The sequence below is a fragment of the Macrobrachium nipponense genome, chromosome 45 (assembly GCF_015104395.2).
Source record: "Macrobrachium nipponense isolate FS-2020 chromosome 45, ASM1510439v2, whole genome shotgun sequence".
Taxonomy (NCBI): domain Eukaryota; kingdom Metazoa; phylum Arthropoda; class Malacostraca; order Decapoda; family Palaemonidae; genus Macrobrachium; species Macrobrachium nipponense.
In genome coordinates, this window is record NC_061105.1 from 47,222,375 (window position 1) to 47,244,080 (window position 21,706).

At 36.1% G+C, this 21,706-nt stretch overlaps 1 long non-coding RNA gene across 1 annotated transcript in view; it reads left to right on the top strand.

Annotated features, from left to right (window-relative positions):
- Positions 1–670: 670 nt before the first annotated feature.
- Positions 671–21,706, top strand: part of LOC135214500 (uncharacterized) — a 235,845-nt gene continuing 214,809 nt past the window's right edge. Inside the window, exon 1 of the long non-coding RNA XR_010314384.1 lies at positions 671–795. This is a non-coding gene — a long non-coding RNA (uncharacterized LOC135214500). The remainder of the gene's footprint in view (positions 796–21,706) is intronic.

Below are 21,706 nucleotides of genomic sequence, written 5' to 3' on the forward strand. Positions count from 1 at the left end.
TTTCTATTGATTTATCTTTTAGGTTTCCAGTTCTGGCCTAAAGTACTATGTACTTGCAAATTTTTTTTATCAAAATAAATAGATGCAGCACAGTTATGCTTAAGTTTTTATTAACCTCCAAACCATATTTTTCAAATTGTTTGCTTTCAGATAAAAAAATTTAATTATAAAATCATGATTTTTTTAATGGAATAAAATCAATTATTTAATCACTTGATTAAATCAGTTTGATTTTAACCATTGCCAACCCTGCTTTGTACCTGATTGGATTTAAGGGTCGGTTTGAAACATTCGTTCCTTACTAAGTAATTGATATCGTTTGTTAGTTCTGGTTATTTTTCCATTTAAGATATAAATTTGTGTTCACTGTCCGCACGACTTGATCATCTTGTTCGCTCGTTTGGTTTGATGTTAATTCAGATTCTTACCGCTTTTTTCCTAACATTTTTAAAAATCTCTTGCTATTTCTTCCAATTTATTCTCCGGCTTTATGTTCATTAACATGTATATTAAATTCAACCCTCTGAAAAAACAGATCGATTCGAATAATGTGTTATTTGAAAATACCGTTGATGGTCTGTGTAAGGAATGGAAGATCTCATGAAAAAGTCCAGCCAACGGGAGGTTAGCTTACATTGCTGACATCCGAAGCGCAGAGGCTTGACCAATGAGAGAAGTCAAGAGAAAACTGAAATAGACCAAGAGGAAAACCGTCACAGAAATCTCTATAGTGAAGTCGTTGTGGCTGTGGTGTCCGCTGTAAAGAAGGTTCTGGAGATTTCTACAACTGTGAAGGTAGTGTGCCTTTGTTTTCTCTATTAAATTAGGGGGTTATTTGATTACTATTGAGAGGTATTTTCGTGATTAAAGGTTTATTAGTGCAGGCATTTATTTATGTATACAATTCCAAATGCACCGATGACTGCGAGGTGAAATGTTGTTAGTTAAGGGGACAAATGTGATTGCGCCTGGTGCGATAGATGTCTGTTGAAGAGTAATCGAAAGGCCATAGCGGCATAAAGACTTGAACAGCATCTTATCCCAAAATTAGTAATGTAAATGATTTCCTTGTATTAGATTGTGACTGGATAGTAGCATATGGCCATCTTTGGTAGGGGCCCAGTAGTTATATTACAATTTGTGAAGGATAGTGAAATCGCGATATTGTGGCAATGAATGTCAAGTTGCTGTGGGGCCCAGTATTGTCTTCTGAAACTTTTGCGGAGGCTTATTTATCTTTTCGTCGTAATTGTATTCGAGTATCACTTGACAGCATACATTTGCTTTGACATTTAAAGGGTCTTGTTGGTAAATGGAATCAAACTTAAGTCTCGTTTATTTAATGGGACTCTCCCTTCCGTTAATTGGTTCACGAAATAAACAAAAGTTAGTTTTACCCAATACTAATTTTCGATAGATCTCTGAATATGCTTAATGCTAACAAGATTTAAGTATTGTTACACAATGTTCCCATGATCTTAACCGGTAGATATTGCTATCCGATCAGTCATTTTTCAAGTTCTTTGGTTCGACAAATGTACATTCTACAATATATAGTGGGCCTCCCAATCGGACTTCTTGTCCCTGTGGCTAGCGTATTTTCACTCTTTTGTTACATGCATCTAAAAGTCTGGGTACTGTGCTTGATCAATGCTGAAACCCGACAGATTCTTGTTCAAAATTCACTGTTAAGTGGGGATTTTGAAATTAGGCATATCTTTAAAAAAAGGTTCGTTCCTTGGATTAGTTTTGCCAGAAATACTTTGGTGATACCTCTGCACGGACTGCAAGGAACGTTCCCGAAGAATACGGCAGCCACTAGGGATTGGGGCGTCTAGTGTATTTAGCAGTGTTTAGTGCTAGCCCCTGGGGGTTAATTACAGCCAACCTCCCAAAACGGCAAATTCTTAAGCAACCCAAATACTATAGGAAACTGTAATTTCCAAAGAAATACCCGACGCGGAGTTATTAGCTAGATCTACCAATATTTGTCGGGTTTTTTTATTACAAATTCGTCAAAATAGTATTGATAGATATCGGACCCCCTCCTATTATCTTAATTATGGGGAACCACAGTGAATCCTGGCTTTGTATGGGAACACCACAGGAGGGAAATACAGGGATGAACTAGAATGTGCCCAGGATATTTTTGAAAGTTCAAATTCTGAAATTTAATAAAGGTTATTGAACGTTTCAAAGCGAGTATACACAGTTGTATTATGCTAGTTTTGTTTACCCACCTCCAAAACACCCCGGTTACCCACTGGACCTCCATAATTGTAGGATTTCAAGGGTAGTTTCAGTCTTTGAAACTACTGCAATAAATATCCGCGTTCATACAATAATTTTTTTTTTTATAATTTATCGTGAAGGTAAGTAAATTTAGTGCTTGGGGTAATTGATGATGAACCAACTATAAAAATTGCTGAAATTTAAATTGACGGGAGGAGGTCAGGAATTAAAGTGGTGTAGTCAGTAAGTCTAGATAAATTATGCACTTTAGGTCTGCCGACTTGTAATGACGTCAAGAACGAGTGTTGCCATATTTCCTATGCCGATGCAGTTTCCTTTATGTCAATTGTTTCTTCATAAAAAGGTGGTCAAACATAGTTCTTAAAAACACCAAAATTTTAATCACTAGGAACATATAATTCATAAAACAAATTTAAAAGATAAATTTTGTGAGATATTTTTATCACAAAATTTAAATGTTATCCATCTCATTTTTTCTTGTTTAGGTACCTCATCCTAAAAAAAAACTTTTCTTTTCTTCAAAAGATGAAGTTACTTCGCTTGGGACCTCAACACCTTTTGATTTAATTTCACAAGCAAGCATTTTTATCCAATGTTTCCCCCCTAAGACTTTCCCCATGAATGGCTTTGAATACATCTCTCATAAAGCTTAATTGTGACAGAAAATTTTCAGACGACATATATAGAGTTGACACACTTCATTTTATTGACCCAGAAACTTTGACCACTTTGATTGTTGTCAGTCGCATTTTGAAATTAATGAGGACACCGCACTGAATATTTTGTTTTTTACAATGTAGCCACCTATATATATCGTCAAGATGCTTCAATTACACCAGATATTGACTTCAAATTATTTGGATCAGCTGACAAACTGGTCATATCCTCTGGAGTGGTTTCTGTATTCTCGTTCTCAAACTATAGATCCAAATCTTATATTTTTAACTAAGTTGCTGGTTATGCAAATTTCTAAAGCAAGGTCACGCCCTTTATAGGATTTGAATTTGCTTGATGTATTCATCGACACCCAACTCAGCTGATCTGAAATCGTTATTTTTTGCTCTCTGTTTAAGTTGGTTTTATCGCTGATTAGAGCAACTATTAAGTGCAAAAATTCTTTTATGTTAAAACAACCTTAAACCGCCACAGTTACTTACCATGATTATTGCGTCACAGTCTTGTACCACAAGCCTTGAAAATTGTTTTCTAGATACGTCCAAAGTCGCACTGTAGGTATACCGAAACGTCTACTTGAAATTCTGATGTACAACAAAGACAGTCGATACAATCTGAGGGACTTAAATGCATGTCAATCCGTCGGTGATATTGCCCTGGGGTCAAACAAAGACTTTACAGGTGTTATTTTAAGAAATTACTGTTACAAATCCTTTATCAACAACAAAACTACTCTCTCTCTCTCTCTCTCTCTCTCTCTCTCTCTCTCTCTCTCTCTCTCTCTCTCTCTCTCTCTCTCTCCCTGCGAGCCAGGTAGCCTGCGCGTCATCTGACCTTATGTACCTGGACCGTTAGTAGTCTACTATGTTTCGTGTTTTCTTGTGCATATGCTGTTTTATGCTGTCAAAACATTAACTGGCCTCCATACTTGGTGCGACAAGCTATATTTTCTCATTTCTTGACACATTACCAGTAAACAGGATGGTCTGCAATCAGAGGGATTTGTCGAATCTTCATTTTTGCTCTCCATAATATTAATGCTGTTTAAGGTTTTTGTATACTGGGGAGAGCCTGTTATCATGAGAGAATTTCTCTGCATTTATCTTGAGTGTTTCAGTTGTATGGTAGTGACTTCATTTAACCTTGTCAACTTTCTAGTTTTGGTGTTACAGATGGACACGTTTAGTTCACTTTGTATGGGGCACATGAGCAGGTATTGTGGCTGGATGATTGTGTACTACTATCAACTTATTCCCCATTCACTTTTTTTTTTTTTTCTTTTCAAAACAAAGGGCAAGTAATGCTTGTGCGTAGGTTCCCGGAATAGTAAAAGTCAGTCCTAATTTTAATCAACGGTGAGCAGTTGTGTGGTGGTGGTGATTTTCTATTATTGAGAGGTGCCAGTAACAATCGGAGGCTTCCTGTTCTACAGTATTCCGTATCGTTTTGTTGTTTCTTTAATGGAAATTAGTTTAATTTAGCGGTAATTCCGTAAATTTACTGATCTCGGTTAATTGAGTGCAATGGTTCTTTGTTAATAAACCGTCGTCCGATGCTCGCTTAGTGTAATAAGTTTGCCACTGATAAGTATCTCACGAAATAGGCAAAGAGTTATTAGTTATGATTGCCTGGAAGAGAGAGGCAGTCTGAAGGGTTTTGAAATTAGTATTGTTAGTGATTCAAATCACTTGCAGACAATGTATTTAGTTTTTCTCTGCTTTCATAATATCGATATCGAAAATTTGGTTTAATTCCTTGTTAGTATTAGTGGATTGAATGTGAGATTTTAGTATTAATGGGTGCAAGTCCAGCCCTTGTATTTCAGCGCTGATTGGTTGTTAAAAGTAATTATTTTGCATTTGCTTGTAAGGAGTAGATTTCCTGTGCATAACTCTTTTTGCGTTGGATGTTTTACCATATATTTGCCTTAAGGTCTCTGTTCACATCCTCTTGTCTTGAGGAGGACTGTTATCGGGAAGTTTACGGCAGCGAGTCCTGATAAGCAAGAGATGACCTGGATCGCAAATAAAAAAAGGTGATAGATCAAATACAAAACCGTCTTTGTAATGGGAAAACAAATCTTAGGACCATATTTCCAAAGCAATTCATTAATCAATGGTTCTTGGTTTTATATAAGACTAGAAAGGACAGGGGAAAAAAACCATTTGTGGGGAGAGAGACTAAGTCTTATGTTGATAACCTGCGTTTTGAGCGTCGTAAGACTTTCCCCAAATTAAGCTTGCATTGGATAGAAAATCTACTCTCCCAAGTACTACTTCTGTTGACGCTACCAGATGCAGGTGTGGTAATTTCTCAAACTGCCTGTTAGTCATAAAAAAAAAAACTTGTAAACGTTTATCATGAGCCATTATCTTTCGTAGGGATAAAAGGAACTAAGGGGTGAGATGGTGGTTCTTGCGACCTGATGAACCTTCTGAGGGGGTAGGGTTTCCTGAACAAATCAGGAAGGAAGAATTTTTGTACCTAGATTCACCCTCAGCGGTGGTGAAGACGCCGTAGATTGTGCAGTTTCATGAGGTATGACTGGAGCTTCATTTGGTTGGTGCAGTGCAGTGGCTGAATTAAGGATGAATGAGGTCTTTGGGTGTTGGGGTCGTTTTTGTAGTCTGTAGTGTATCATCTCTTAGGAAATGCGATCATTTGAAAATCGGGACGTTGTCCATCATTCTTAAAATGTGGGAGGCATGGCATAGTTCCTGCTTTACCCCAAGCACTAACTTTGCTTTGCCGCTGTGGTGGCCGTACATCTTGACACCTGAAGCACCTAGGCGGCTCCGGTATATACTTCTCTTTGCGAAAACATCACCAGGTTTTGAGAGTCAATCATAGGTTGTACATTCTCTCTGAGGGTGTTAAGAACTTTTGCAGTCTCGACTTGCGTTTTTGTGAGACTTCTTGCCTTGTTTTAACTCCAAGCAGATGCTCAGTTTATTTTGCTTTGTAATGGCCTGTAGTATCCGTTCACTAGGTGAAGTCTCTTAATTTTGCTTTTTTCCTTGGTTTCATGGACTTTATTGCTTGTGAACTCTTAATGGACAGTTTATTCTAATTCCCTAGTTACGTTCTTGTCTCTTGCCCTTTCCAACCAACACCTTTGGTTTCTGCAAGATTTGGCAAAGCCTTTAATTATCCCTGTAAAAAAAAGTTATTCTGTTATCTGGGCTCGAAAGTGGCATGAGTGTACATAATTTCTTGCCTGAGTAACAAGATATAATTTAGGTTGGTATGTTCCTAACCAATTCTCCACAATATAGCCTTCATAGGTACCCATACCTTCGTAATTTTTATTTTATCAGAATACAGAAGGGCATTAGCTTTTCCTGTTCTATTGGTAGTTTTAAATAAATTTGACGATGGTCGACATAAATAAATTTATGTTCCTGCAGAGTTTACTACAGTATTTAGTACATGTGGCTGATGGATGGTAGTGGCACTACATTCTGCGTAAGGTTAAGGATAAGAAATAAAGATACTTGTAGTACTGTCACTTAATGTACCCATATGTACAACAGGATCGCCTCATTGTTTTAACAAAAATGTTTAGTATTTCAAAATTTAATTAATAGAGAAATGTAGATTATCCCCGCTCCTGCTATGTTGTTGATTTTGTTGTAAAGTATGATGGAATGTGAACAGAACAACGTAAAAATTCTTATCACATATCTTACTCATTTTGACTTTCTTGCTCTACAGGTTCCAAGGACACTTTCGTACCCAAGTGAGATGCTAGTGAGTGTTCCATTTGTTTTTAATTATTTCTTCTATCCCCCCTTTTAGTCTCATAAATTCTGCCATTCTTTTTCTCTTGTAATCTTTAATTTGGAAATAGTAACAATTTTAGTTCAGTGATCACAGACAAGCTTCCGTATATCCTTTTTAAACCGCAAATGTTTCCTGTTATCGGATCGTACTTCGGTGAATTGTTAAATACCTTTTGTGCTGCTGCTGCTGCTGGTGTGTATCGTTTATTTAATAGGTTGATATCGGTAGTGACCAATTTTTCAATGTTTGGTTTAATTCAGCAGGGCTCCTAAATTTGGGTTAAATTAGAATCAAATACTAACTAATTCCAGGCTATCTCAGTTTCCCGAAGACAGAAACTTTAGAAGTAAAACATGGAAATATTTTGCAGAATATCAATTACTTTCAACTACCGCTCGACCTGATAATTCCGGTTTTCTCCTCCCCCGCCTACGTAAAATGTTAATTTTTATAAATAGCGTCATTTAAAACAAAGTTGTCAAGGATAGATATTGTTTTTGCGTAAATTTCGTTATAGGATGGGGTGTGTTTAAGGAAATTTGTAGTTTTTCTGGTCTTGTCTCTCTCCTTGAAGTCTCAACGTAATTTTTATTTTTAAAAGAGCATCACAGAAAACAATATCATAAACTTACCAGAGACGTCGTATTAGTTCCCCCGTGATGACATTGCCTGCATATATTAGTATATAATATGCATACGTATAGTTTTGGAAATTTGATTATCGCATTATTAGGGAAGAAGCAAGTAGATAGCTGGGAAAAATAACGGGAAAATAAGCTTAGGAAATTCGAGGTGCGTCAGTGCTCAATAGCTCAAAACTTGTGAAGTAAACTTAACTTGTAGGAATGAGTACGTGTTGTAGCAGGTTTTACTTAAATTTTCTGCATGTCCACTATAAAGTCCATGCGTTAGTAATATGTAGTACATTTCAGCAGATTAACTCGCCACTGTGGTGATCTGTTACATAGTAGATCAGTCACAAACCTAAATAAGCAACGGAGATGAAAATATATTTCCATGTGTCTAGAGTCTTTTGCTGCATTCGTATGTTTAGGAATACGCAAAAGGTAGTTGCAGTATTTGTATTTGCAGTTTCGATATAGGCCACATTATACAGGATATACTTTCATACATATTTTCCTCTAAATTTGTCAGTGGTTTCTTCTTTTTAAACCTAAGAAATAATTAAAGGTTAAAACTTGCATACCTTAGTTTCTGCAAATTTTTTTTCCATACACCCCCCCCCCCCCCAATCTCTCTCTCTCTCTCTCTCTTTGTAAGAAGGTATCTTGGCCAGGCCGTCGCCGCGTTTATATGTCAAGTTCTCTAGATGATGGTAACTCGACAACTTGAAGGAATTTTGAGTTTAATTTACTTTTAACTTTCCTGCCTCTTTAATCCGAGCCCAAAACAACCCTCATGATTTTATTATGAAAGTTTTGTATATTGTGATACCTCATTATCCGGATAAGTAAATTTTTCATATAGTACCTAAGTGTAGACCCCTATACGCCATTCTGAATGTTCTTGGATGCAGATCCATTGTTCCTGAGACGAGTATCCAAAGGCAGTTGCCATCGAAGGTTGTCGTTTAGTGCTTCTGTAAATTTGGATTCTTGCAAGTCTTATTTTTGTTTATCGATGTATAATAAGCTACACATTTCAGTGTAACCAAGAGAGAGAGAATTTCCCTTAACCTGAATTTTCCAGCTACGTAGTTGTATGCATAAGATCCTGAAATCTGCTGAAAGATTGAAACCTAAATGTGGTTGAAAGATTTAAGACCTAAATGTGGTTAGGGGAATTAGTAACAAGACGCAGAACATTTTGTTGTATGAATAGCTTTAATCTTAATCTTTTGGTTAATTATTGTTTAAGTTCCAAATTCAGGAAAAATCTTGAATGATTTAGTGGTAAACTGATGTTTTATTCGTAAGCACTTCTGAAGAGGGTTAAATTCAATTTTAATAGGTTACATTTTTGCAGAGTTCAAGAGATATCGAATAGGTATTGACGCATACTTGGGTTTCATGCATGAATAAAATTATTGATAAAAAGCCTTATTTTCCAGCTCCCCCCCCCCCCCCTTCGCTCTCTCTCTCTCTCTCTCTCTCTCTCTCTCTCTCTCTCCTCTTCTCTCTCTCTCTATTTTCTGTTGGCCTTCTTTCTTATATAACTCGATTTGAAACTTGATTTGTAACAGCTGTCTACCAGACGACCTTCATTTTGCATTGATTTTCGTAAATGGTCCTGAAAAATGTTTCATTTTAGTGCTAGTAGTATTTTAAAGACATATAGTATATTTTTTTTTATGTTACAATTATTCAGGTGTCGAGTACTAAGATTTTGTGATGTTTGCTTTCAGTGGTCTAAACCAGTAGAGTAGAAGGTGAAATTTAATAAAACCAGATGAATATGTATTTTATAATTACAGGATACGTACAGATATCGTTAAATGATACAAAATCCCACTCCTAAATTTGCAATAAATACGAAGTTAGTTTAGTTTTTTTATAATACCTAAATATTTGCCAAGTCCTTTTGGAAAAACACCGACTCCTACAGTTCGTGGTTAGTGGACATGCATGCCTGTCTTATCCATCGAAGATTGGCCTAAATAATTTCTCGTTCTTGCTGTACTTACCTAAAACACTACACGGATGTACATGATTTTGTATGTTTTCACACTTTTGGATAAATTATACAACATGGTAAATGCATCACTTTCTGAGCATGAAAAGCTTGTACTATAGCAATTGCTTTACTATAAATAGAACGCACGCAAACTTAAGAACTTACCTATCAGGTATTAGTGTTGGCTATTACCTAATATCCCCTCGTATTTAAAATGCTAGGGACTGGTGTTTCTTTCTTTCTCTCTCTCTCTCTCTCTCTCAAATTTTTCATTTTTCTTCTATTTTAGGTATGAAAACCAGATGTTTCTGCACATTCCCTATCTTCTTTTTCCGAATGGGATTTCTGTTACAGTTGCTCTCCTTTGTTTAGGAACTTTGCTCCCCATCTTTTCCTACTATTAAGAATTCGTCTTTCTTCTTTCAGTACGTATTTTTTTTTATTTAATTTATTTATAAATATAAGTTATTTTTATAATTTATCTATTCTATTTATTTATTTTACTTTATTTTATTTTATATTTTTTGTTTGCGTAAAACGCTCACGCTCTGCTTTTCCGAATATCGCACCTCTTCCTTTAGAAATAACTAGACTAGTCATTATCTATTAAAATATCTAAGTATGGTTTCGTAAGTGTTGTAATCACTAAACATTTACCAGTAAAGATTAATAGTTAGTAACGAAGAAGCACGCGCAGGTTAAATAATAATTCAAATTGCCTTGAAAAGCTGTCACTCGTTGAATAATTGTAGAGAACGTTGATAATTTTTCTAAATATTACTTTACATATCGCATGCTTCGAGCTCAAGTTTAATTTTTCTTTTTTGAATAAATACTTATTAAAAAATGTAAAATAAAACCACCTAGAATATAGCGATAACTGTTGCTACTATCAACTTCCATTCCCTCGTTATAAAATATCCTTCGATCTGAGGTACAGAATTTAGTGAAAAAAAAAAAAAAAAAAAAATTTAGGCACATTTTTGCTAAACTAGGTCATTAGTAATTTTGCACCTATATTTTTACTAAACCAGGGTAAAACAATCTCTTACAGCGCCTTTTAAGTTTTCATTATAGTCTTAATTTTTCTTATTTTTTAAACTTGCGATTTCGTACGTATTTAGTAATTGCAAACTAATTCAGATTCTTTATAAACTGTCGTTTCACAATCTACTTTGTAAGAGTTTGACAACTTGTGAGACTAGGCTTAGATTTTCAGAACTTGACAAATGAAGATTTTCAAAACTTGAGAGAGTAAGCTGAATTTTAAAAGTAAGGCTTTTATATTAAAGATAAGATATACAATAATAAGAATTCAATCATTAATATACAATTATAAGAATTCAATTAAGAATTCTCCATATCATTGAGTTCTTAACAGTCGATATTAGTTTTATCCTTCCTGTTTTGTAGTTTCCCTATGAGGCATGTTGTTGTAATTCTCATTTCCCGTATTTTACAGACCGTATTTTACAGACGCGCTCGGGAGTAATTTAGGAGAGGCAAGAGAAGAGACCGGGGAGGCAAGAGGATCGCCGTTAACTCAAGTGAAACTAAATAAGAAGCTGGTAATCTAGGGCTCTTATAGAAGTTTTTCTGGACGCCTCAACTTGTTAATTTTTTTTTTTTTTCTTTTTTTTTTACGGCGGGAGTCTGGATCTGTGCTCTTGTTCCGAGAGGGTCGAAGACCAGAATGCCTTTTGTCAGCTTATATTAATCCTTTTTTGTGTAATAAAGACCAGACATGCCAAGATATTTTTTTACTTACTCATTAACAACTATAAGGGTTGCTGCTGTTCACTGATCATGTAGGTGACAAGTGAGCCAACCCAGAGAACGGATGCCAAACACTTGTATATATACTACAAATAACAATACAGAAATCAACTCCATAAATTTGTACAACCTTTCACTGTAAAACAATTTACAGAACGTCTGCCAAGCAGTTTTAGAGAAGACGAAAATCTGAGCTAAACAAATGTATTATCCCTGCCATGTTTCTTCCACGACCTAGCTTCCCCATTCTCATATTAGTTCTCATCCTCGGTGCTACAGTCTTGTAGGATTGAAAATAGTACTTGTCCACAGTGCTGCATGCATGGTTTAGAACGGTTCTCGTCCTCGGTGCTACACTCCTACAAAGAGATAATAAAAACTAATGACTATGATGACAGGATATCCTATGGACTAGACTCTTAGCTCAGCACCTTCACAAGCTAGGGAATACGCATTTACAATTGTCATTCATGACGAGACTTATTCATTCTAACAAAAGAATCTGATAAACAACTTTCAGAAGAAACTACAAAGTAACACCAAAATTTCACCACGTTCAAATTCGTATGGCAGAAAGGAGATTAAAAATTCTTCTTGAGAGCTGTACCCTCAGGACACTTTTACTGGGAACTCTTACTTGATCCACCAAATTAACTCTCTGAATCTCTGCATTTCCTGTTTAATAACACTGTCAGCAGTAACTATGATATTGAATTCTGATTTCATTACTTGCAGATCACTCAAAAGACAGCAGTGACTATGATACTGAATATTGATTTCATTACTCGCAATATTGAATTCTGATTTAATTACTTGCAGATCACTCAAAAGACAGCAGTGACTATGATACTGAATATTGATTACATTACTTGCAAACTAGATCACTCAAAAGAAAGGAGGAAATAAACTCTCGCAATGAACCTGACCTTCCACGAATTAAAATTCTGAATGCCCTATACCAGCCCTTTTCTAGTCTGTTCTCTTTTGTTCTCTTTCCTTGGAACTCTTCTTAAAACTGACAAGTGTTGTTTGAAATCTGAGGGAGACAGCAAAAAGAACTACCTCCACTCTCCAAAATTATCTTTTACAATTTACAATCACTATTTCTAAAATAAAAGTCCCAGATTTTATTCAGGTTCATAAACTATTTCAGCAAATACTTCCAAGAACAACTCGCCATGAACCAGGAACTGGAACTTCCACTCCCAAGACGTGATTCAAACTATGTAAATTCGACTCCAGGAACTGGAACTTCCACTCCCAAGACGCGGTTCAAACAATAAAAAGATTCCTTGCAACAACCAGCCATCGAAGCGAAGAGTATTTCATTCTGAAAGAAGCAACAATGTTAACATTCCAATGCCACTAACCTCTATACACGTCCAGTATCCTATGATGTTCTTCAAAAACATATACATGAATGTAAAAGGAAAACGTTAGTTTTAATACATTTTAAATCATCTTTCGTATATTGTACACATTTAGTAGTTTTTAAAAGACTAATTTAATGATAATTACTAGGCATAGCCTCCTGGTAAATCTTACTCAAACTTATGGACTAATTGTAGGGATCCCTTTCCAATTATAAACTTCATAATATCATTTCTCTCTATTAAGCATAGCGACATAATTGTCTCTGATACCCGTCGGACGCAATAAAATGACCACATGTCAAAAACTACAGTCCTAGATCAAATTGCACTTTTTATTACTTGCAAATATAAAATAATTGCTCAACCACTGTACAGCACCCTCCAATATTATATTCCAGGTTCAATTTCAATAGGTAGTTATTCATATTTTAGCTAAAAACCCGTCATCGTGTATAGAAAAAGGAGAAACTGCAGATTGCATGTACACTAAACACTGCGGATTGCAAGACAAGAGACAACCATTTAGAACCGACGTCCGCCACTAAACAAGAGACAATAACATTTCACAATAAACAGGCACTGTACCATAACATGATTAAATCACATAAATTTACTCGAGACAAAATACAGGAAGTTACAGTACGAGAAAAATGCTACAGCAATACTAAGAAACAAATCAATCACGGTCTGTGTCGTTAATAGGCGGTAGACTTTTTTGCATTTCTCTCACTTTATTAAGTATTTTCTCTCACCAGCCACTAACCATTCAGTTTCACAAAACACACTTAATGCCTTACTACAGTAGCTTTTGAATAAGTTTCCGAGTTAGGGAATATTCAGCAAAGTACTTTTATACAATACATTAACACAGAAATCTGGGGACTGTCAACACATTTGGTTGGAACAGCTCCCAGTAAGGATGGTTGGAAATTGAATTTCAGCCGAGAAAAGGCTATAGGATAGACCCACATTATCTTTAATATTGTCCCGTCTCAACTGGACTTTTCAAGGTATTTGTTATTTGCCTTTCGATCATGGCCAAGTTTAAACCTGTCTTATAATCTGAATCTGAAGGTAAGTAGATAATAGCCAAGCTCTCTCTCTCTCTCTCTCTCTCTCTCTCTCTCTCTCTCTCTCTCTCTCTCTCTCTCTCTCTCTCTCTCTCCGTGTGTGTGTGTCTCAGACGTAATTATGATAAAATGTATTCCAAAAAAAATCTGATACCGGTTTTCACAAATAACCTGAAGGTTCAACAATTCATAAACTAGAGATAAACTATCTGCTTTATTGAGTGTAAAACCTCAAGTACTATTCCGTATCATAGCAATTACTTCAAGCTTGAAGGTCCCATCAGATATCTCTCTTTTGCCGTCACCAACTTGAACAAACAGAGATTTCAACGTCTCCTTGGAAATAATCTACGAGGTTTATTTCGGTTAAATTAACCACAGCGCAAGAGAGAGAGAGAGAGAGTGGGTGGTACTAGCTGTCATCTACGAATTTTGTTATAAGGAATAAAAGCTGGCAAAAAGCTTTATAAATCTTGCCACAAAAAATATCACTCAGTCTTAACCCCAAAAATGTAGCTTTAGAACAAAAAAAAAATTAAAAGACACTCTTACTGCGTACGTATGACAGAAGAGAAGACCCTAAAACAATGACGTATATAGAAGTGCAAATTACCATGGATGATGTATATAGAGGGAAAAAGCCAAGGAAAGAATATTATGTTACAGACACTTAAGAGTGGCTTTAATGAAGAGAGCAAGCACTAGACATTGTATAACCCACTTCTTGAATCGACTGTGCAAAACTGAGCAACTGAAGATGTCTGCTGTAAGTGGCATTGGGATACACTGACTCCAAAGGCCCAGGAGGCGTTTAAAAGTGATTAAAAGTGACTTCCAAGTGTCCTAACAGAACACTTAGATCCCAGTGGAATTTTATGTGCGGTACCTATCCACATTTGTTAAAATGAAAACAAAATAACGACTCACTAAAATAAAACAAACAAACAAACAAACACGCACACAATAAAAATAACGACTCGCCAACAAACAAAGCAAAAAACATCTAAGTTCATATCACATAGCAATGAAGAATGATGAAAAGCTGAAGACTGAATAGTACACATATTCAGTTAACTAAAATCCTAAGGATATATTTACTTCTCCCAGAATCAGTATGAAGTATGATTACCTATTGTGATCTATAAAAATCCAAGTGAATTTTTTCAGAGAGAGAGAGCGCTTCTAAGTCATCCAAGCAAATATGAACACGTTCTATGGGCTACAGAAACCTGAAATAATCATCAAAAATGAATATCTGATATTTCACTCAAATTCTATAAACACTAACACTTGAAATTTATTCAAAAGCTCAATGCAGTCATGAACAGCAGACTGGAACTACCACATATAAACTCGAATTACTCCAGACTAGACTTGCAACAAACCTTACCTGTCCGGTGCTAGACAATGACATCCAATCAGATTCTCCGTAGATATCAGACACGTAATTGAGATAAGTCTTGAAATATCTTCTGAAGGAGCGCATTGGAAATTCTAAAGAACCTGCAAATGAGAAGAAAATTCTTATAGAAAACACAATATACATGACTGGTAACATTCAGAAATCTTGCATCTGCAAATATTAGTTAATTTTTATTCATATCCAAATGAAATATTAAAAACTGAGAATATTCCAACCAGGCACGTACGTGTTAATTTGACATGACGGAAGCTGACCAGTTTTTATTCAGGAAATACAACAAATTCCTTATTGAATAAAAAATCAAAATAAAACGAACATAAAAAATTTTCAGTCATTAAGGAGTGAGGAGTAGCCCGAGGCCCTACCATCCTTATTACATGCAATGAAATACATTTTGACACAGTACTGATCCACCACGTCTAGTTTAAGCCATGAACCCACTGGCTGCCAGCCACACCGGTCACCCAGTAACTATGAGGATAATTCTCTGCTTAAATGAAGTCAATAGTGGCATATTGATTTTCTAAGGAAACGCGCACAATTATCTCCTAAGTGAATGAAAGGGAGGCCTATAAAACACATCAAAAGGCCTGACTATAACATTTAAGCCTATATTAATCATAACCTTAACAACAGCATCTGGTTATTGATATAAACTGTGGAAAAGGTGCAGATTCAAGTTTTAACAGCACCATTTAATAAGGCTGCGAGAGAGAGAGAGAGAGAGAGAGAGAGAGAGAGAGAGAGAGAGAGAGAGAGAGAGAGAACGGACCAACACTCAGGATTCAGATGTCATTTTCTTCAATGACGAAAATGTTGGGGCGTTTGCGGATCGAGAGAATGCAGTTTATCTGCAATTCATTGTCAAATTACCCTCCGTTCATGAGAAATTTACGAGCTACATTTACTATACCATGTGTTGGTATTAGGTCTAGGGTCACTTACTGACATCGAACAGGTTTATGATTTTATGAAATTTAAGTTGTCTTGCCAAGCAACGGGGAACATCGACAATTATACACCCGTCGTCGCAGTTATATTATTGTGGTACGCTTGTACAGAATACAGTCTGTGCACTGACTACCAGGTATACAAATGGTTTTACCTATTGATACTGACCTAAGCTCAGCCAAACATAAGCAGGAAGCCTATAACTATGTAAGCAACACATTCCGGATATACGCATATTCTATAGGGTACTGGTAGGCCTATACATCCAGGGCTGAAACTTATGCAACTTACCTCTGATGAGGCGCTTGACGGCTCCAGTTGATATGATTTTCGTGGTCATTTTTTATCTTAAATATTTTTTTTAGCCAGATGGACAGCCCTGCTGACGGCGTCGATATATATAAAGGCTCTGCTGTGCCCATTCGGTCACTTCCACTTTAAATACAAACCAGCATAAAGTTTTTTTTTTTCCATTGAGATATGATGGTTGTTGCGTTAGAGCCATTTCTTCTGGGTCAGAAACCATGGACCTTGCCAGAAACAGCGCGGTAGAGAGCGTCCTGGTTGGTCAACGACCAATGACGTCATAGCCTGGCTCTAAGTCCTACAAATAAGGATAAGACAAATGAAAACAAAAACTTTTATAAGAACCAAGCACCAATTAAACAAACCCCAAATACATAAAACCCGCTTCACCCCGCAACAACATTGTTTATAAAACTACTGTTTGTCACTCTGCTACGTGCAGATACTGTAGGTCTAGCTACTGAGGGAATGATTGTCAACTCACGGTAACTGGCAACTCTCTCTCTCTCTCTCTCTCTCTCTCTCTCTCTCTCTCTCTCTCTCTCTCTCTCTCTCTCTCTCTCTCTCTCGTAGGCTTTACATTTGAATTTTGATCCAAACTTCTTAAGAAAGGGAAGGTGACACTGAAATGGCAATATTCGTAGATCTAATCAATGGCTTCTCAACCTCTTAATCATTTTGACTGAATAAACTGTTGTGCACCTCAATATTATATCTTCTAATCTGGCAGCGATATTAATATCGTTGTGTCATAGTTATGAATATAACTATATCCACAGGAGACAGTCATCATTCCCCTTCTAAAAGAAAAGACTAATCTAGGATCCAAGTCGTTCTCTATTGCTGCCAAAGCCAGAATAATAATAATAATAATAATAATAATAATAATAATAATAATAATAATAATAATAATAATAATAATAAAAAGAGTGCATGGGAAGAAGGACTAATAAAAGCAGACGAAGACCCAGAAATATACAGAGACAGGAGAAAGACAGAAAGAACAGAGGACTGGCACAACAAACCAATGCACGGACAATACATGGAGACAGACTAAAGAACTAGCCAGCGATGACAATTGGCAATGGCTACAGAGGGGAGAGCTAAAGAAGGAAACTGAAGGAATGATAACAGCGGCACAAGATCAGGCCCTAAGAACCAGATATGTTCAAAGTACGATAGACGGAAATAACATCTCATATGTAGGAAGTGCAATACGAAAAGTGAAACATTAAACCACATAGCAAGTGAATGCCCGGCACTTGCACAGAACCAGTACAAAAAGAGGCATGATTCAGTAGCAAAAGCCCTCCACTGGAGCCTGTGCAAGAAACATCAGCTACCTTGCAGTAATAAGTGGTACGAGCACCAACCTGAAGGAGTGATAGAAAACGATCAGGCAAAGATCCCCTGGGACTATGGTATCAGAACGGATAGGGTGATACGTGCAAACAGACCAGACGTGACGTTGATTGACAAGGTCAAGAAGAAAGTATCACTCATTGATGTCGCAATACCATGGGATACCAGAGTTGAAGAGAAAGAGAGGGAAAATTGGATAAGTATCAAGATCTGAAAATAGAAATAAGAAGGATATGGGATATGCCAGTGGAAATCGTACCCATAATCATAGGAGCACTAGGCACGATCCCAAGATCCCTGAAAAGGAATCTAGAAAAACTAGAGCTGAAGTAGCTCCGGGCCTCATGCAGAAGAGTGTGATCCTAGAAACGGCACACATAGTAAGAAGAGTGATGGACTCCTAAGGAGGCAGGATGCAACCGGAACCCACACTATAAAATACCACCCAGTCGAATTGGAGGAGACTGTGATAGAGCAAAAAAAAAAAAAAAAAAAAAAAAACATAATAATAATAATAAGAACGTTCTCTGGGTACCTTAGTTATAAATATTTGCTCATTTAAGCTCAAACACTGAAACTGTGTAAAACACATTTGCTTATGAAATTAACCCTTAAGACGGTCTGGTCAGATAATTAGTAAAATTCAAATCAGGAAAACTAATTTAAGTTAATAAATTAAGAAAATACATTAGTCTAACATAAAGTAAAATTTGTTATTAGTGTCATACTGTATAATAATCTATCAACTAGTTATTCCCATAATTATGACCTTTTTAAAGGACTTGTTACATATATCTGACAATTATAAGCCTTCCTCACTATCTTAAATAAAAAAAATCACTCAATTCTTATAACAAAATTGGATTCCTTCTTTAAAATAACATAAAGCTTGAAATTGAGGACATAAATCGGACAAAGTCAGTTTCAAAACAGCATTAAAACCTCCGAAAACAGTTAAAAGTGCAGAGCTTTATCCAGATTGAAAATGGTAAGGATTCTTAAGTATTCATAATTACCAAACCCCAAAAGTTAAAAATATATGAAAGCTTAGTAACTATGCAGCCTCAGAAATAAGTAAGTGTCATCTGGAATAATTCCAGCGTTTATCTTGTCTCCAAGTCAGAAAATGCCTGTATATATTCTGGAAATAAATGGATTTACACAACGCCTCCTATGATATACTTTAGAACCCCCATCTGTTCGTCTGGTTAAAAATACATCGAAAGGCAACACTCCCGACCTACTCTTTCCCACTTGAGGTATTACCCAAGTTCCGTCGCATGTAACCTTGCGGGTAATATTTAAGTAACACCATAAAGGATACCCAACACCCTACCGAACGTAACATTAGGCAAAACACAAAACAAATCAATTGGCAAGATTATGAATACAGATACTCAGTCAAAAAGGAAGGAAGGAAGAGAGAGAGAGAGAGAATTTACTTTACGTAGATATGCGTACTGTATTACTATGTCGTTTTTTATAATGTATAATGTCCAACTAGTATATAACACCTAAGGCTAAGTGGTGGGCGTGGGTACAACTTTGAAGCGTGAAAATTCGTTTGAAATGGTCATAAGCAAACGCAAGTTTTATTTAAACTCAGTCTCTATGAATATCAGCGCGTTTGCCGCAATTAGTAGGAATGGAAAATAATCATACAAGGTACTTAAAAAAGAAAATAAAAAATAAGAAGCAATTGGGCCTTTACAGCTACTAACATTTTTCTGTCAAAATACCCCATGTCAGCGGCCAGGTATTAGAGAGCCTACAGTATTTCAATGACCCTACCCAAATGGGACTCAATGACCCACTCCAAAGAAACGTCACTGACACCCTACCTATTCACAAGAAAAAGTAAATAATCTATATAGCTTTTAGACCTTTTCTCTGCCTTTATTGGTACAATGGAATATCGCAACCATCCAATTTCAAGATTTCTTGCCATCAGATTGTTATGTCATTTCCATAAGCGGAATCGTATAAAAATTCTTCCATCGATCGGCCCTAACTTGTTTCAGACTAAGACTAAACCATTTTATTAGGTGTCCACCGGTCTCTGAAAAAAAAAAAATTGTATTGGCTATTACCTCTCATCACTTAAAATTATCACACAAAAAAGGTCAATAACTAAATTTTCAACTGTGTTTACCTAGCTACTTTCACCCACAAAGTGCAGCACAAACATCACCTCCCATTGGCTCTGGCTATTGCGTTTAGGCCGAGATATATGTAAGCTGTTCTTTGACCCGTTTGATATATATATATATATATATATATATATATATATATATATATATATATATATATTTATATATATATATAATAACTTGCATAGTTTTGAGCAATTAAATAAATATAACCATTGGTTAAATAAATAAATGGAACTAAGTAAAAATAGAAGCAACTGGATAATACGACGAGGAAAATCTGAAACGACGTCAGCCCAAACGGGAGAACAAGGTGTATTGCCGAGACCCAACGTCTATAGTAGGTACTCTATAGACCTTCGCCGAGATCTACACCGTATCCTGATGCAGTAAACCTTACAAAAGCCTACAATGTGAATTCATACTAGTACTACTTATAGTACTATGGCTTTATCGTGCATGACTGGCTTTCTCTGAAACCAAAGTCAGACTCATCCCCACCCTGCATCTCAAAAAAACTTCATTGGTTCTTCTAAATTCCGTGCACCTCTTTGGGCACTGAATATTGCCAGCACTTTTATTGGACGAACAAAATTGCCAAACTGCAGAGGAATGCACAGACTCATTTTTAACTAATTTAAGGTCTTCATTCCCACAGAATAAACAAAGAACTGTGTCACAATTTCAGTTCCTAGGATCATTAGGGTGGCTTAACCTAAGACTGGAATAGATTCATGTCTACGACTTTGACTGCTGAACCTTAGCCTATAGGCGCACAGACTAGGCTACCTAAAATTTTCACTGAACAGCCAGATTAAAGACGCCTTACCTCAGCGTAAGACTTTAACAATACGACCAATCGTCAAAAGGTCACTTGAACACTTCAGGGACGGGGTACGGTTTCCTACCATAGGATGCCAGCACCTCGACAGTCTCTTATACACTTGCAAGTGCTTAAGGCACTCATTGGCAGGTTACATTGATATAGCACCTTAATCTACATAACATACGTAATAATGAATAAGTAACGGAACTCACTTTTGGTATAATGACGATGAATAACCAGAGCAAACTAAGTTTAAGATGGCTGCTGATGAGGGAAGAACACAGCCAGAGCCAGGTCAAGTCACGTGACGTGACTCAAGTTCCAACACTATCCTGACAGATGTGAACAGTATTTCAAACCCTACTCCGTTCACTTTAATATATATTTTAAAAACAGTTTTGAAAGATTTCATGTCATAAGAATATTTCAGAGATATCGTTGGTGATATGGCATAATTAATTTTTTACGTTATGACTTAGGTCTTAGATAAACGGTATAGCTCCATAGAACAAGACATAACTGAAAACCCCACCGTTGGGACAGATGAAATAACAGAAAATATATAAAAAAATCATTTAATAAACAATGCAGTGACTCTGGATCACGAAAAACGTTACGTAGATATTTGACAAATACAAAGTTGAACTTTGTCTATAACTGCAGAAATCTTCGTAGACTTGTTCTCTCTCTCGTCGGGAAAATCAGACGAAATCCTAAAAGGAAACGAGACTAAAATGGAAAAACAACACCAAAGACACGGCAGTCATCACATAAAAGAAGATGGATTAAGTTATATCTACAAACTGTTCCATCTCAAACTTATCAAATATTAAAGATTATTCTTAACAAGAACATGTCAGTTATCAAACTCCACTAGAAAGATAACACCATAACTTACGAAAATCGTTATGTAAACTATGGTCTAGAATTAGTCCGATAAAATGTTCCATTTCTGCGATATCACATTTTAAACATATATTCGTAAACATGGTTTCGTATATTTTTCCATTGGATTTTAAGCTTGTTATCGTATCATCAATATGGGACGATGTCACTATGGTCATCTGATGACACTTCAAGTGACTTAAAAATAAAGATCACAACACACACACACACACAATATA